The sequence below is a fragment of the Microcebus murinus genome, chromosome 4 (assembly GCF_040939455.1).
Source record: "Microcebus murinus isolate Inina chromosome 4, M.murinus_Inina_mat1.0, whole genome shotgun sequence".
NCBI lineage: Eukaryota > Metazoa > Chordata > Mammalia > Primates > Cheirogaleidae > Microcebus > Microcebus murinus.
Genome location: NC_134107.1, coordinates 8,657,895 through 8,673,820, shown reverse-complemented (window position 1 = coordinate 8,673,820; position 15,926 = coordinate 8,657,895). Strand labels below are relative to the sequence as shown.

General features: G+C 37.9%; 1 protein-coding gene across 20 annotated transcripts in view; it reads right to left on the bottom strand.

Annotated features, from left to right (window-relative positions):
• Positions 1-15,926, bottom strand: part of PPP6R3 (protein phosphatase 6 regulatory subunit 3) — a 147,789-nt gene that overhangs the window by 122,725 nt on the left and 9,138 nt on the right. The window contains exons 1-2 of one of the 20 annotated variants that reach the window (XM_076001700.1): positions 6,970-7,119; positions 2,582-2,699 (exon numbers count right to left, since the gene is read on the bottom strand). The exons of 17 other annotated variants lie outside the window; for them this stretch is intronic. The gene's annotated coding sequence lies outside the window, so the exon portion shown is untranslated. Of the gene's footprint in view, positions 1-2,581; positions 2,700-6,969; positions 7,120-15,926 lie in introns of those variants that run through there. 2 more of the 20 variants (XM_076001699.1, XM_012757455.2) reach the window with 2 other exon arrangements.

Here is a 15,926-nt window from a genome sequence, read left to right as displayed (position 1 = left end):
CGGAGATTGAGGTTGCTGTGAGCCAGGCTGACGCCACGGCACTCACTCTAGCCTGGACAACAAAGTGAGACTCTGTCTCAAAAAAAAAAAAAACACAGCTTTTTAAAAACCATGATTGATATGCTAAGGGCTTTAGTGAAAATGGTAGACAACATGCAAGAACAGAAGGAGAATGTAAGCAGAGAGATGAAAATTCTAGGAAATAATCAAAAAGAAATGCTAGAGGAAAAAACCCCGCTGTACCTGAAATGAAGAATGCCTCTGATGGACTCACTGGTAGACTAAACACAGCTGAGGAAAGAATCTGAGCTTGAAGATATGACAATAGAAATAACTGGAAAGCAAAGATAAAAAAAAAAAACCAAAGGGAAAAAACCACAACAAAACAAAATATCCAGAACTGTGGGACAACTGCAAAAGGTGTAACGTGTGCAATAGGAATGGGGGGGTGGGGGGGGACAGAAACAATATATAAGCAATAATGATTGAGAATTTCACCCAAATTAATGTCAGGCAGCAAACCAAAGATCCAGGAAGCGGCCGGGCATGGTGGCTCACACCTGTAATCCTGGCACTCTGAGAGGCCGAGGTGGGAGGATTGCTCAAGGTCAGGAGTTCGAAAACAGCCTGAGCTAGACCCCGTCTCTACCAAAAATAGAAAGAAATTAATTGACCAACTAAAAACTATATATATACAAAAAATTAGCCGGGCATGGTGGCGCATGCCTGTAGTTCCAGCTACTTGGGAGGCTGAGGCAGTAGGATTGCTTGAGCCCAGGAGACTGAGGTTGCTGTGAGCTAGACTGACCCCATGGCACTCACTCTAGCCTGGGCAACAAAACAAGACTCTGTCTAAAAAAAAAAAATCCAGGAAGCTCAGAAAACACCAAGCAATACCAAAAAAACTACACCAAGGCATATTATAGTCAAAATCAGAAAAATCAAAGAAAAAATCTTGAAGGAAACCAGAGGGGGGGGAACTTTACTTACAGAAGAGCAAAGGCAAGAATTATATCCAACTTTTCATAAACAATGCAAGCAAGAAGAGACAGGAGTAAAATATTTAAAATAGTGAGAGGAAAAAAAAAAATGGACCTAGAATTGTGTACCCTGCAAAATTATCCTTCAAAAGTGAAAGAGGATAGACTTTCTCAGACAAACAAAAATTGAGGAATTTGTTGCCAGTAAGCCTGCATTGCAAAAAATACTTTAGAAAGAAAATGATACAAGTAGGAAACTCACATCTACACATAGACAAGAGTTTTGGAGAATGAATAAAGGAAGGTAAAATTAAAACTTTCATTTTTCTTATTCTTAATTATCTAATATACAGCAGTTTGTTCAAAAACAGCAACAATGTACTCAATTACTAATGTTTATGCTTCTGTATGTATTTACCCATGCTAAAAAAAAGTGAAATGAATGGTAGAAATGCTACAAGAGATGGGAAGGAGGAATTAGAAATACTTGTTATTATTAAATACTAGGTACAGGCACACCTTGGAGATATTGTGGGTTTGGTTCTGGACTAAAGCAATAAAGTGAATATTGCAATAAAGTCAGTCACATGAATTTTTTGGTTACCCAGTGCATATAAAAGTTATTTTTACACTATAGTCTTTTAAGTGTGCAATGGCATTATGCTTAAAAAAACAATGAATATACCTTAATTAAAAATATTTTATTGCTAAAAAGTGCTAATGAAGTGAACACACGTTGTTGGAAAAATAGTACTGACAAACCTGCTTGATGCAAGGTTGCCACAAACTCAATTTGCTAAAAATAAATAAATAAAAACACAATATCTGCAAAGTACAATAAAGTGAACTGCAATGAAACAAGGTATGTTTATCATGCACTACTCATACACTGTTATGTGAAAATGGACTTCTATTAGCTGTAAATGTGCACTGCAAACTCTAGGGCAGCCCCTAAAAAAGCCAAAAAGAAAAATAAAGAGAAAAAGAGAGTAGTTTATGTGTGAAGAAAGGAGAAAAAAATGTTATATAAAATGACTGATTAAAATCACAAAAGACAGAAAAGCTGTGGGAGATAAAAATAAGAATAGCCATCAAATGGAAAACAGTAACCAATACCACAAATATTAATCCAATTATATCAACAATTGCATTAAAGGTCAATGATCTAAATACAACAATTAAAAGACAGACTTTCAGAGTAGATAAAAAAATAAAAACCAACTATATACTGTCTATAAGAAACTCACTTTAAATATAAAGACACATGTAGATTAAAAATAAAGGGATAGGAAAAGATATATCATGCTACTAATGCTAACCAAAAGCAAGCAGGGTCAGCACTGTCACTGTGGGGAGCCAAGGCAGGAGGATCATTTGAGGCCAGGATTTCAAGACCAGCCTGGGCAACACAGTGAGATCCTGTCTCTACAAAAAAGGGGAAAAAAAAGAAAAAGAAAGAAAAGAAAAGAAAAGAGAAGAGAAGAGAAGAGAAGAGAAGAGAAGAGAAGAGAAGAGAAGAGAAGAGAAGAGAAGAGAAGAGAAAAGAAAAGAAAAGAAAAGAAAAGAAAAGAAAAGAAAAGAAAAGAAAAGGAAAAAATTACCCAGGCTTGGTGGCATACTCCTATAATTCCAGCTCCTTGGGGAAATGAGGCAAGAGGATCACTTGAGCCCAGAAGTTCAAGGTTACAGTGAGCTATGATCACACCACCGTGCTCCAGCCTGGGTGACAAAGCGAGAGCCTGTATCAAAAATTTCTTTTAACTTAAAAGAATAAAAATTTTTTAATAAAAGTAAGCAGAGATAGCTATATGAATTTTGGGCAAAGGAGATTTCAGAGCAAGGAAAGTTATCAGGGATAAAGAGACATATTACATAATGATAAAGGACTGAATTATAAAGGAGTGAATATTCCAAGATATAACAATCCTTAATGTGTATAGGCCTAACCACAGCATCAAAATACATGAGTCAAATGGATAGAGGCAGGGTACATCTATAATCCTAGCACTCTGGAAGGCTACAGTGGGAGGATTACTTGAGCCCAGGAGTTTGAGGCTACAGTATGCTCTGATCACACCACTGCACTTCAGCCTGGGTGACAGAGCAAGACCCCATCTGATTTAAAAAACAAAAAAAAAAGATTTGCTAAATAACTGATCATTTATAGTAGGGCTTAATTAAAAGTAATAAAGATAAATAAAGATAAACAGAAGTTTATCTTTCAAATAAAGATAAACAGAAAAGCTTTTGAAGAAGTTTCCTTCCCACTGCTTAAACAGTTGTACTTTACATGCAAAGACAATAAACTAAATAACTCAGCTTATAACTTATTATTTTATTTCTGCACTAAACAATATAGTTTAGTTCTAAAAGCTTCTAATAACAAAGTACTTTATTATACCAAACTAAAAGCAAGATGAATTGTTTGTGATAACAAAATCTAAAGCCCCTTGATATGGAAAATGGCTATGAAGTATACTCTCAGAATACAGCAATTAAAAAGAATGAGGTAAATCTATACTTACTGCAAGAGAGTAAGTGAAAAATTAAGAATGAAAAACAAACTACATAATAGTATGGTGCTATTTATATAAAACACACATACCCAACTCTACGTATTTCCTATAAGCACATATACAAGTATGCAAATATAGAGAGAAAAATCAAGAAAGTAGACACAAAACTAATAACAGAAGATGAAAAAGGACTTGGACAATGTCATCAAAAGGGACCTTAGCCTCTACTATTGTTTTTCTTTTTTCTTTTTTGAGACAGAGTCTCACTTTGTTGCCCAGGCTAGAGTGAGTGGCGTCAGCCTAGCTCACAGCAACCTCAAACTCCTGGGCTCAAGCAATCAATCCTACTGCCTCAGCCTCCCAAGTAGCTGGAACTACAGGCATGCGCCACCATGCCCAGCTAATTTTTTTTTCTACATATATTAGTTGGCCAATTAATTTCTTTCTATTTATAGTAGAGACGGGGTCTCACTCTTGCTCAGGCTGGTTTCGAACTCCTGACCTGGAGCAATCCACCCGCCTCAGCCTCCCAGAGTGCTAGGATTATAGGCGTGAGCCACCACGCCCAGCCTCCACTATTGTTTTTCAAAATAAATATAATCACATATTACTTGAGTAATGTTTTAAAAAGCTAAGACTTTCTATCCCAAACAAACAGAAAAAGTCAATAGAATAAAAAAGAAAAATTCACAATATCCTACTGTTAGTCAAGATTTCAAACTCAAAGCCAAAGAGAGGCCATAAAACAAAGTCAAGTTGGGCCTTAACCACTTATCATGTGAAAGTTTATGACTTCTACATTAGAAAACGTCATTCTTCCCAAGCTTTGGGTTAAAAAAAAAAAACACTTCAAAAAACACAAACATACACACAAATTCAAATTAACCAAAGTCATTTTCTACAGAAAAGGGAGGAGAATTTTAACATTGCTTCCATTTCATATATGAAGAAACTGAAACTCAGAAAGGTGAAATATTAGGTCGTTAAATATGAAATGTTTGATTTCAAATCAAAAGTGTAGTTTATTATCTCTCAAACAAGAAGCAGTACGATTAATCAAAGTATGTTCCTAAACCATGGACACAGTTTTGCCATCCTAACAGTAACTTGCTTATGCCAGTAGTGAAGAAACCTGGAGAGCGAGTGGCAATGAGTGGCAATGAAATTACAAAAGGCATTTTCCACAGCTTGTTGAGAAGTGAATATCTTTCCTTGCAAGTGGTCCAAAGCCTGGAAGAAGTGGCAGTCAGCTGGTGCAAGGTCTGGTGAATACAGTGGACGACAGAGAGTTTCCAAGTTCAGCTTCTGTAGTTTTAGCAGCTTTGTCACCTACCCAGAGTAAGGTAGGTAAGTAAGCCAGGCAGGTGCTGAAGGTTTCACTAACCAAGGAGCATTTCATTAGTAACTGAGGCCAGGAATTGGAAAACTTTAGGCCTGACAATAATGGTAAACAACAGGAATGGACTTTCTCTACTTTTTTCCTGGGGACAGATGCAAACATGCCCAGTAATGTTTATTTTTAATCTTCACAACAATTCTGCTAAACCAGCTCTCTCTCTCTCATCTGTGTTCCCCTACAATTCTTTCTCATTCTTCCCTCATCACCCTGAAAGATTATCAAGCTTTGGCTTTCTGAAGTTAGATGAAAATAATAGTTATACTGCATATGCATTTCAAACTCCTTGGCTTCATGGAAAATTACTAAGACAGGATTAAAGGTAGTTATTAACTCTGTGCTTCTGGGATTGGCAGTGCTGCTCCTGCTGGCACCAAATCCCCTAACCCTCCTCAAGGAGGGCTATACCAGAAGCAGACACAGGACCAGAATTAACAGGCTCTGTCACAAAATGAGCTCCAACACTAGTACCAGCCAACATGCCATTATGTCCCTCCATGGCTGTTCTGCTTCTGATTGCCTCTTTTTATTAGTCAGAATAAGAAAAGACTTTATGTGTAAAAGTGCCCCTCCACTCCCTGGGGATATGCCATATATTAATAAATGCTGAACTCTACTCTTTTCCATTCCTCAAGACAGATTAGGCTCATGATCTATTTTGATCCACATCTCTTTTCCAGATTGTTTTTGGTGTTCCATACTTGGCTAGAGTGAATGCTAACATTTTCTAGCAATCAAATAAATGCTCCCATTTCAAAACGGTAATTATTCTTGAAATCTTTCCCATTTCTGAATATAAAAATGTACTAACTAATGTGCAAGAGCTGAAAATCTCTAAGAAATTCCTCATTGACATAAGAACACTCCATATTACTGCAGGAAAAAATATTTGCTAGCTCTTAACAAAATTAAAATCTTGTAATTTAAAAACTTTTTGAATAACTGACACTTATTCAAAACATGTATCTGGTACTTGGTTATTCAGAGGTAGCAAGACACCAAAGTAATAATTCAAAATAGAAGATAATACCAGCAACCTAAAAAAAATGTAAGGCCAACATGAGGATAACTTTAGGCACAGAACACATAAATGCTGGATATCAAAGCACCTCTTTAAATTCAAAACTAGGCTAAAAAAAAACAATGAAAAAATTCTCAAAGACACCTCTAACACCACCCCAGGTGGTTTCACTCCTAGCTAAGCTCTACCCAGGTACGGAATATTGTCCCATTTTGGTCTTGGATACATATCAAGTGCCCAGACAGTGTGGGAGGTCAATAAATATTTGGTGAATACTGACTACAAATGTACTGAGGGCATCTGGTCATTTTCATCCAACTGGAACATGGCAGACAAAGACTGCAACCACAAAATAAAAAAACACAAGAGGAAATATGTTTTCAGAAACAACAAATCAGACCAAAAAACTGTGCAAACACTAGTATTACCTGCAGAATACACAGTTGAAACAACACATTAGAGAATGTATACATAAAGAACAAGAGACTACCAACAAAGAACAAACAAACTCAGCAAAAAACTAAGTAGAATTTATCAAAATGAAAAAATACAATGAGTGAAATTAAATTCAATCAATGGATAAAATATGCAGTGGATATAGCTGAAGAGAGAATTGTCACAGATGAGTTGAAGAAAATACCCAGGTGACACAGAAAGATGAAAAAATGAAAAACATTAAAGAGAGCATGGAAGATGGAGTGAGAAGGTCTAGGAGAGTCTAAACAGAGTACCAGAAAGGGATAACTCAAAAAGCAGTGAGACAACATCAAAGCAATACTGGCTGAGAAATTGTTTAAATTGAAGAAATCAATCCTCAGAGGAAGGATAAGAAATAAGAACCTTTACATAAATAATTCTTAGTGAAATTGAAGAATGGGGGGGAGAGTTTTAAAACAGGGAAAGAAGTGTTTGGAAGCTTGAAATTACCTACATAAGAGCAAATGACAGCTAACTTCAAATTAATTTCAGTAGCAACAATGGAAAAAGATGGGAAATGTTGTCAAAGTGCTAAGGGAAAATAACCATCAACCCAGAATTAATATTAGACAAAATTACCTTTTAAGATAATATGGGACGAGAACGGTGGCTCACAACTGTAATCCTAGCACTCTGGGAGGCCGAGGCAGGCAGACTGCTTGAGGTCAGGAGTTCAAAACCAGCCCGAGCAAGAGCAAGACCCCATCTCTACTATAAATAGAAAGAAATTAGTTGGCCAACTAATATATATAGAAAAAATTAGCCGGGCATGGTGGCACATGCCTGTTGTCTCAGCTACTCGGGAGGCTGAGGCAGGAGGATTGCTTGAGCCTAGGAGTTTGAGTTTGCTGTGAGCTAGGCTGATGTCACGGCATTCACTCTAGCCTGGGCAACAGAGTGAGACTCTGTCTCAAATAAAAAAGAATTGACAATATGAAAGTACAGGTTGAGCATCTCTAATCCAAAAATTCAAAATCAGAAATCGTCCAAATACGGAACCTTTCTGAGCACTGACATAACAGCACAAGTAGAAGATTCCATATGCGACCTTGTGTGACAGGTCACAGTAAAAAAAGTTTGTTCAGCATCCCCAAAAGGAAAAAGACTCTCTCAGAACCCTTCATCTGCTGTTGTTTAACATCTGATAGAAGTACTGTGGTGATGCTACTTGTGCTCCTTAGTTACCCTGAACACATTAATTTTTTACTGTATTAATGTATGCCATATTTTTTTTTACTATTAAGTACTTATGTGTAAGTGTTAAGGAAATGATTGCTTATAGGTAGCCTATAAATTCAGAGTTAGGAATGACAGTGACACCACGCAACCACAGATTGTCCACATGGATGGCTGAGATCATGACATCTTTGCTTTCTGATGATTCAATGTACACAAATTTTGTTTCATGCACAAAACTATTAAAAATATTGCACAAAATTACCTTCAGGCTATGTGTATAAGGTGTATCTGAAACATGAGTGAATTTTGTGTTTAGGTTGGGTCCCATCCCCAAAATACCTCATTATGTACATGCAAAATTCCAAACTCTTATTAAAAAAATCCAAAATCCTAATTTTGTGTTTAGGTTGGATCCCATCCCCAAAATACCTCATCATGTACATGCAAACATTCCAAACTCTATTAAGAAAATCCAAAATCCAAAACACTTCTGGTCCCAAGCATTTCAGACAAGGGATATTCAACCTATAATAATAATAATGCCTAATTTGTGGGATTTTAAGAGCAATAAAATGAAAATTAGACAAAAGAATATAAACTGAGAAGGGGTATAAAGTTCTTATAAGGGTGAAGATACTAACTTTAGGCTCTAAATTAAATATGAAATTTCTAAGATTACCAACAAAAGAAATGCACAACTTCTGTACCACTGGGCGTGTATATAGGAGGTAGACAGGAATAAAGAAAAAAAAATCCTAAAGTAAAAAAGGAAAAAGAATATGAAAAAAGCCAAGTTAGAAAGCACAAAATAAGACAGTAGAAATAAACCAAATATTTCAATCACAATTAACTTAGATGGACTAACTCATCAGATTAGAGTCAAATTATAAACTTCAATCTAGTTGTATACTTCTTTCAAAAGGCACAGCTAGGCCACAAAATACTTGAAAGAAAAAGGGGAGGCCGGCATGGTGGCTCACGCCTGTAATCCCAACATTTGGGAGGCTGAAGCAGGAAAATCATTTGAGACCAGGAGTTCAAGACCAGCCTGAGCAACATACTGAGATCTTGTCTCTACAAAACACTTAAAAATTACTGCCTGCCGTGGTGGCTCATGCCTGTAATCCTAGCATTCTGGGATGCTGACCCGGAAGGATCCTTTGAGGGCAGGAGTTCAAGACCAGCCTGAAGCCAACCTATGCAAAGCAAGACTTTCTACAAAAAATAGAAAAATGAGCTGGGCATGGTGGTGAGCACCTGCGGTCCCAGCTACTCGGGAGGCTGAGGCAGGAGGATCACTTAAGCCCAGGAATTTGAGGTTGGAGTGAACTATGGTGATGCTACTACATCCCCCATAGGTAACAGAGTGAGAACATGTTTCAAAAAATAAAATAATAAAAATTAAAAATTAAAGTAAAAGGGCAGAAAAATATACAGCAAGCAAACACTAATCAAGTCACTTGGCACAGCAATAAGACAGCTGACAAAATTACTTTAATGGAAAAATATTCCTAGAGACAAAGATTTACAGAATGACAAATCACACAAATCACAGGTAATTTTAAAACTCTAACTTATAGGTACAAAGCAAAAACTGAGAACTACAGAAATTTGACAAACCTCCCATCACAGAAGGTACAGATAGATGCTCTTCAACTTACACTGGGGTTATGTCCCAATAAGATGTCCCATGGGATGGCGAAAAATTGTAAATTCAGCCATTGTAAATCCAGATGCTTCTCAACTCACAATGGGGTTATATCCCAATAAACCCATCATAAAGTGGAAAAATCCCAAGTCAAACCATCTTAAGTCACGGACATCAGGTACTGTATTTTAACAACATCCCACCCTCACCCTGTAAATGACAGAAGCAGACAAAACTAGTTAAGGATACTGGTTCCAACGAGAATTCAATTAGTGTTTCATCTACTAGACATGGAAAAGCCTCACCTTAAAATTGGAAACACATATGCTTTTTAAGTACACATAGAATAGTGTTAAAAATCTGCACACATTAGATACCTAAAACAAGACTTAACAAACTTCAAAGAATCAAAATCACATTAGACCACATTTTATTAACACAACATAAGTTTGCAATAACAAAGATTTTAAAAAGACACATACACCAAGATTTTTCAATATACTTTCTAAACTTGTAAGTCAAAGAAGAAATCATAATTAAAATCTGAATATATTCGGAACTTAAAGATAAAAATTCTACATAGCAAAACTTATGGGGTATAGCTGAAGTCATACTAAAAGGAAATTACTACTTTATTTAAATATGTATGCACATGTAAGTATATAAAAAGGCTGAAAATTAATGACCTAAACTATTGTTTTAAGAAATTAAGTATTAGTGACTAATTATAAATATGATAGAGAGTCAAAAGATAATGTTAGGATTTTCTGCCAATGTTAGAAAACGTTGACAAAAACAAATTTTTAATGCAAATTACCAAATGTAACTCAAGAAAAAACAAAGATCCTAATGATCCTGTAAATACTAAAGCATCCAAATAAGTAATTTAAAAATCTGAGACAGAAAACACCAGGCCCTGATGGTTTTACAGGCAAGTAAAAGATAATTCTAATTTTACATAAACTCTCAAGGGAACAAAAACAAGGAAATACTATAGCTAATTTTTTTAGACTAGAATAATCCTGATAATAAAACTCATCAAGGTTGATACAAAAAAGGAAAATTATAAGCCGAGCTTACCAATGAACATGGATACACAAATCCTAAGATAGTAGTAAGTCAAAAACTGAAAAAATACAGTCCTTTTCCAAAAAAAAAAAAAAAAAGTTAGAATCAAGCTAGGTTTATCCCAGAAAGGGCAGATTAATTTTTATATTTCTTAACTTATTTACAAAAAAAAAAAGGTGGGGGGTTGTAACTACACATTTAATGGTGAAAACTAAATGCATTTCCCTTAAAAGGAGGACTAACAGCAATGATGCCTACCATTACCATTTATATTTTCTATTGTCATGGTTGTGATAAGCAGTAAAGTAAGACTAGAGTAAGATATAAAGGGTAAAGGGATTTGAAAGACATGAACTGTCATTATTCAAAGATGAAATGATTATCTGCATAAAAACCCCCAGAAGAGTCTACAGGTTAATTTATTTAGAGAAATTATTGCATATAGAGTAAACTGCATTTCCATTTATCAGCAAACAGAAAATTTAACTTTGGAAATATCATTTATAATAGCAACAAAAACTATAAGGTACCTGATACAGTTCTGGGCATTTGTCCCCTCCAAATCTCATGTTGAAATCTGATCCCCAACATAGGAGGTGGAGCCTGGCAGGAGGTGTTTGGGTCATGGGGGCAGATCCCTCATAAACAGCCCTGTGCCATCCTCTTGATAATAAGTTCTCACTCTATCAGTTCTCAAGCAGAAGTGACTGTTAAAAAGAGCCCAGCACCTCCTTCCTTACTCTCTTGCTTCCTTCCTCTCCATGTGATGCCTGCTCCCCTTTGCCTTACACCACTAGTGGACGCTTCCTGAGGCCCTCACCAGAAGCAGATGCTGGTGCCATACTTCTTGTACAATCTGCAGAACCGCGAGCCAAATAAAACTCTTCTTTATAAAATACCCAGCCTCAGATATTGCTCTATAGCAACACAAAAGGGACTACGACAGTACCCAAGGAATAAATCTAACAAAAGATGTACAAGATTTGCAGTGAGAAAAACCATACTTGTATTAAAGACAACCAGCTGTAAACATAAAACAAAAAAAAATTCTAGGTTCCTTTTTTGTCCTTATAGTCTATGCTTTCAATAAACATCTACTTTTTAAAAAAAAAAAATCTCGAACACGGAAAAAGACAAGCCACAAACTAGGAAAAGATATTCCTCACACAGATAATTAATAAAAGATTCTGGCCGGGCGCGGTGGCTCATGCCTGTAATCCTAGCACTCTGGGAGGCTGAGGTGGGCAGATTGCTCAAGGTCAGGTGTTCGAAACCAGCCTGAGAAAGAACGAGACCCCATCTCTACTAAAAATAGAAAGAAATTAATTGTCCAATTAATATATATAGAAAAAATTAGCCGGGCATGGTGGCGCATGCCTGTAGTCTCAGCTACTCGGGAGGCTGAGGCAGCAGGATTGCTTGAGCCCAGGAGTTGGAGGTTGCCGTGAGCTAGGCTGATGCCACGGCACTCACTCTAGCCTGAGCAACAAAGTGAGGCTCTGTCTCAAAAACAAAAAGATTCTTAGTCAGAATACGTAAAAATTCTTAACAAATAAGAAAAACCAAACAGCCAATAGGGAAAAAAAGATGTAAACAAGTATTTCACAAAAGTGGAAATCCAAATGACCAGAAAAATGAAGTTGTAAAAATACAACTTCATTAGTAATTTTTAAAAAGAACACTTAAACCAGGTAAAAATAACAATAAAAATGGGCAAAGGATTTGAACAGACTTTTCTCCAAAGAAAATATACAAATAGCCAATAGGCTATAACATCAGCATTACTCTTAAGGCAAATCAAAAACACAATGAGATACCACTTCACACCCACTAGGCTGGCTATAAGTAAAAAACAAAAGAATGAAAAATGTAAGTGATGGCGAGGACAGGGAAAAACTGGAACTCTGCTATAGTGCTGGTGGGAATGTAATACAGTACAGCCACTTCAGAAAATGAAAACAATTTGGCAGTTCTTCAAAAAGTAAAACAGAGTTACCACATTATCCAACAATTCCACTCCTAAATATATCAAGAGAAATAAAAACATGTCTACCCAAAGACTTGTACACAAATGTTCACAGAAGTATTATAATAGCAAAAAGTGGAAATCTGGTAACATATACAGGAAAAAAACAAACCAAAGAGCTTTTCCTATTCACTCTCAACAACACAGAATACTTATGTGACCACACACGTCACACAAGCAATCGGTACTGCAACAGCCACTGGCTGGGTGTCCTTCAATTGAATTCCAACACTAGCTAGAGACAGTGTTAGATCCCACAGGTTGAGGGCTCAGTCCCACAAGACTGCCCCCCACTTCCCATGCCAATCCCAAGCCTCAGGTTGTTGTACCTGTGCTTCTGACCAACTGGCTGTAAATCGGGGTTCCCTGGACCTCCTACTTAGGTTCTATTAATTTGCTAGAGCAGCTCACAGAATTTAAGGAAACACCTTTACTAGTTTATTATAAATGATATTACAAAGGATACAGATAAAAACACACATACAGCGAGGTACAGGGGAAGAGGGACTGCACTTCCTGAGCCACCCTCCAGGAACCTCCACATGTTCAGCTATCCGGAAGCTCCCAGAACCTAGTCTTGAGGTTTTTACAGAAGCTTCATTACTAAGCCACGGCTGATTACATCACTGGCCGCTGGTAATCGCTTCAACCTTCAGCCACTCTCCCATCACTGAAGATTGAAGGTGGGGCTTAAAGTCCCAACGCTCTAACCAGGCTTGGTCTTTTTAGTGACCAGTTCCGAACCTAAGGGAGGACCAGCCATTACTCAATTCATTAGCATACAGAAAGATACTTATCATTTTGGAGATTTCAAGAATTTTTAGAAGTTATATGCCAAGAAACCAACTGAAAGACCAAATATATTTCACAATATCACAGGAAACAACATAAGCGTGCTTCAATTGAGGAATGGGTAAGTAAAACGTACTGTATATGGTGGAATATTACACAGCAATTAAAAGGAATGAAGGACTGAAACTGATACAAGCTAAAACATGGATGAGCCTTGAAAACATTATACTAAGTGAAAAAAGCTAGTCACAAAATACCACATACTATATGATTCTATTTATATGAAATGTCTAAAATAGGCAAACGGGTACAAGGTTTTTTGAGGGATGATGAAAATGTTTTAAAGTTAGATCATAATGATCAAAATTCTGTGAATATATTAAAATCCATTCAACTATACATTTTAAATGGGTGAATTGTATGGCAAGTGAATTATATTGCAATAAAACTACTTTTTTAAAAACCCTGGCTGGGACTGTGGCTCACACCTGTAATCCTAGCCCTTTGAGAGGCGATCATTTGAGCCCAGGACTTCAAGATCAGCTTGGGAAAGAGTGAGCCCCCATCACTACAAAAAAATTTAAAAAGTAAATGTGCGGTGACGTGTGCCTGTAGTCCCAGCTACTTGGGAGGCTGAGGCAGAAGAATTGCTTGAGACCAGGAGCTGGAGGCTGCAGTGAGCTATGATGATGCCACTACACTCTAGCCAAAGAGACAAAATGAGACCCCGTCTCAAAAATTTAAAAAATAAATAAATATAAATATAAACATAAACTCTTGCTATAAAGTCCCATAAACTAAAAAAAGAAAAAAAAGAAAAACTCTGAGATATAAGTTCATACCCACCAAACTGGCAAATAGAAAACTGTGACAATACCAAAGGTTGGCAAGGATGTAGAGCAGGTAGGAGGGTAAACAGTCACAACCGTTTTGGACAATAGTTTGCACTATCTACTAAAGTTGAAGGTGGACATGTCCTACTACCCTGCAATTCTCTCCAAAGTTCATACACTGGAGAAATGTTTCTGCACTTGTTCAGAGCAGCATTCTTTCTCACTGGAAACAATCCTATTCTTCATGACAAGACAAAGAATAAAATGAGAAACACTCAGCCTGAAATATAACACAGAAGTGAAAAGGAACAAACCAGCTACATGCATCAGTGTGGAAAGCCTCCCTATCTGCATGTCCTCGCTTCCCTCCCTTCCCAGCTTTAACACCATTTCTCACCATTAAATTACTCCCTCGACTGTCTCCTGCTTTGCCATTTTTGCTTAGGAAAACCACAACCCGAGTTAAATGAGGCATTGCCTACTCTGCTTCCAGGAAAAATAACAGAACCATACTGTTTTCAGTTAATCTCAGGACTGCTTCCCTGAGGGAGGCCATTCCATGCTGCTAATCCGTTCTCATACTCTAACCTTCCCACAGAACATTTCCTACTTCCTCCTCTCTCCTCACACTCCACCAGCCTCAACTCTCCCTCATTCTCCCTGACTGCTGAGAACTTCTTCCATTTCAGAGGAAAAAACCAAAACAGAAGAAAATGTCCACATGCTCCCACTATCCCATCTCCCCTACTCTGCTCTCCCTCCTCGCCAAGAAGAGCCCATGGATGCCAATTCTCCTCATGGGCACTCAGCCCCATTCCCTGTTGCCAACCCAAGAACGTGGCTCTGGCAAGGAATGGTCACCTCTCCTGCTTTTTCAAGCTGTTCATTCTCCCACCAACATTACAAAAATGCTGTAATTTCTCCCATATCAACAAAACCACAGGATCCCAAATCTCCCTTCATCATTGTGGCAAATCCCCACAACAGAGTTCTCTCTATGTGCCTTCCTCTTCTCTGTCTTTCATAAATGCTCCCTTCTAGGCTTTTGTCGCACCACCACATTGGAATTTCTTGTCAAAGACATCAATAAATTCTGTGCTGCCAAAGCCATGGGATGAGTCTTGGCCATTATCTCACTTTACCTTATAAATAGCAGCACTTGGTAGAGGATCCCACTCCCTCCTCAAAGAAAATATTTCCCATGGCTTCAAGGATGCCACCCTCACCTGGTTTTCCTCCTCCTCGGAGGCTGCTCCTTCCTGACCTCCTGACTTGGGGCCTCACTCCTGCAATGCTCTCACTCAACCTCCGGACTGTTAAGTGCCATCTAAACACAGGAGACTCTCACATTTCTATGTGCAGCCCAGACCTCTCCCCTGAACTCCAGATGTCTCAGTCCTACAAATCTCCAGTCTGCTCTCTAAAAGCTTCACAACTGAACACGTCTAAAACCCAAGTCCTGATCTTACTTCCACAGCCTGCTCCTCCCATAGTCTTCCCTTTCTTCATACATGGCAACTCCTATAGCAAGCAAAAATCCTGGTATTATCCTTCACTCCTCTCTACGCCCACGTCCAATCTGCCAGCAAATCCTGTCTGTTCTCCCTTTTCAAGAAGGACCCGGAATCTAACCACTTCTCACTACCACCCCTGTTCCCCTTCAGCCCAAGCTGCCATTCGTGCTCTGCTGGATCACTGCATAGCCTCTAGCCCCCTTTCAACGGCACAGGGACAGCTATTCTTAACACAGCTTCAGGGGACTCTTAGAAACCAGATCATGTCACACCTCTGCTCAAAATACAAAATGACTTCCCATCTCACCAAGACAAAGATAAAATCTTAACAATGCCTATGTGACCTACCATCAACCCCCAAACCCAGCCACCCACTCTCCTCACACTGGCCCCTCAAGACAGCAGGCACACTCCCTTCTAGCACCTTGTCCTGCTGGAGGCTGTAATGCTCCTCCACCCCCTAGCCCTGTGGCTAG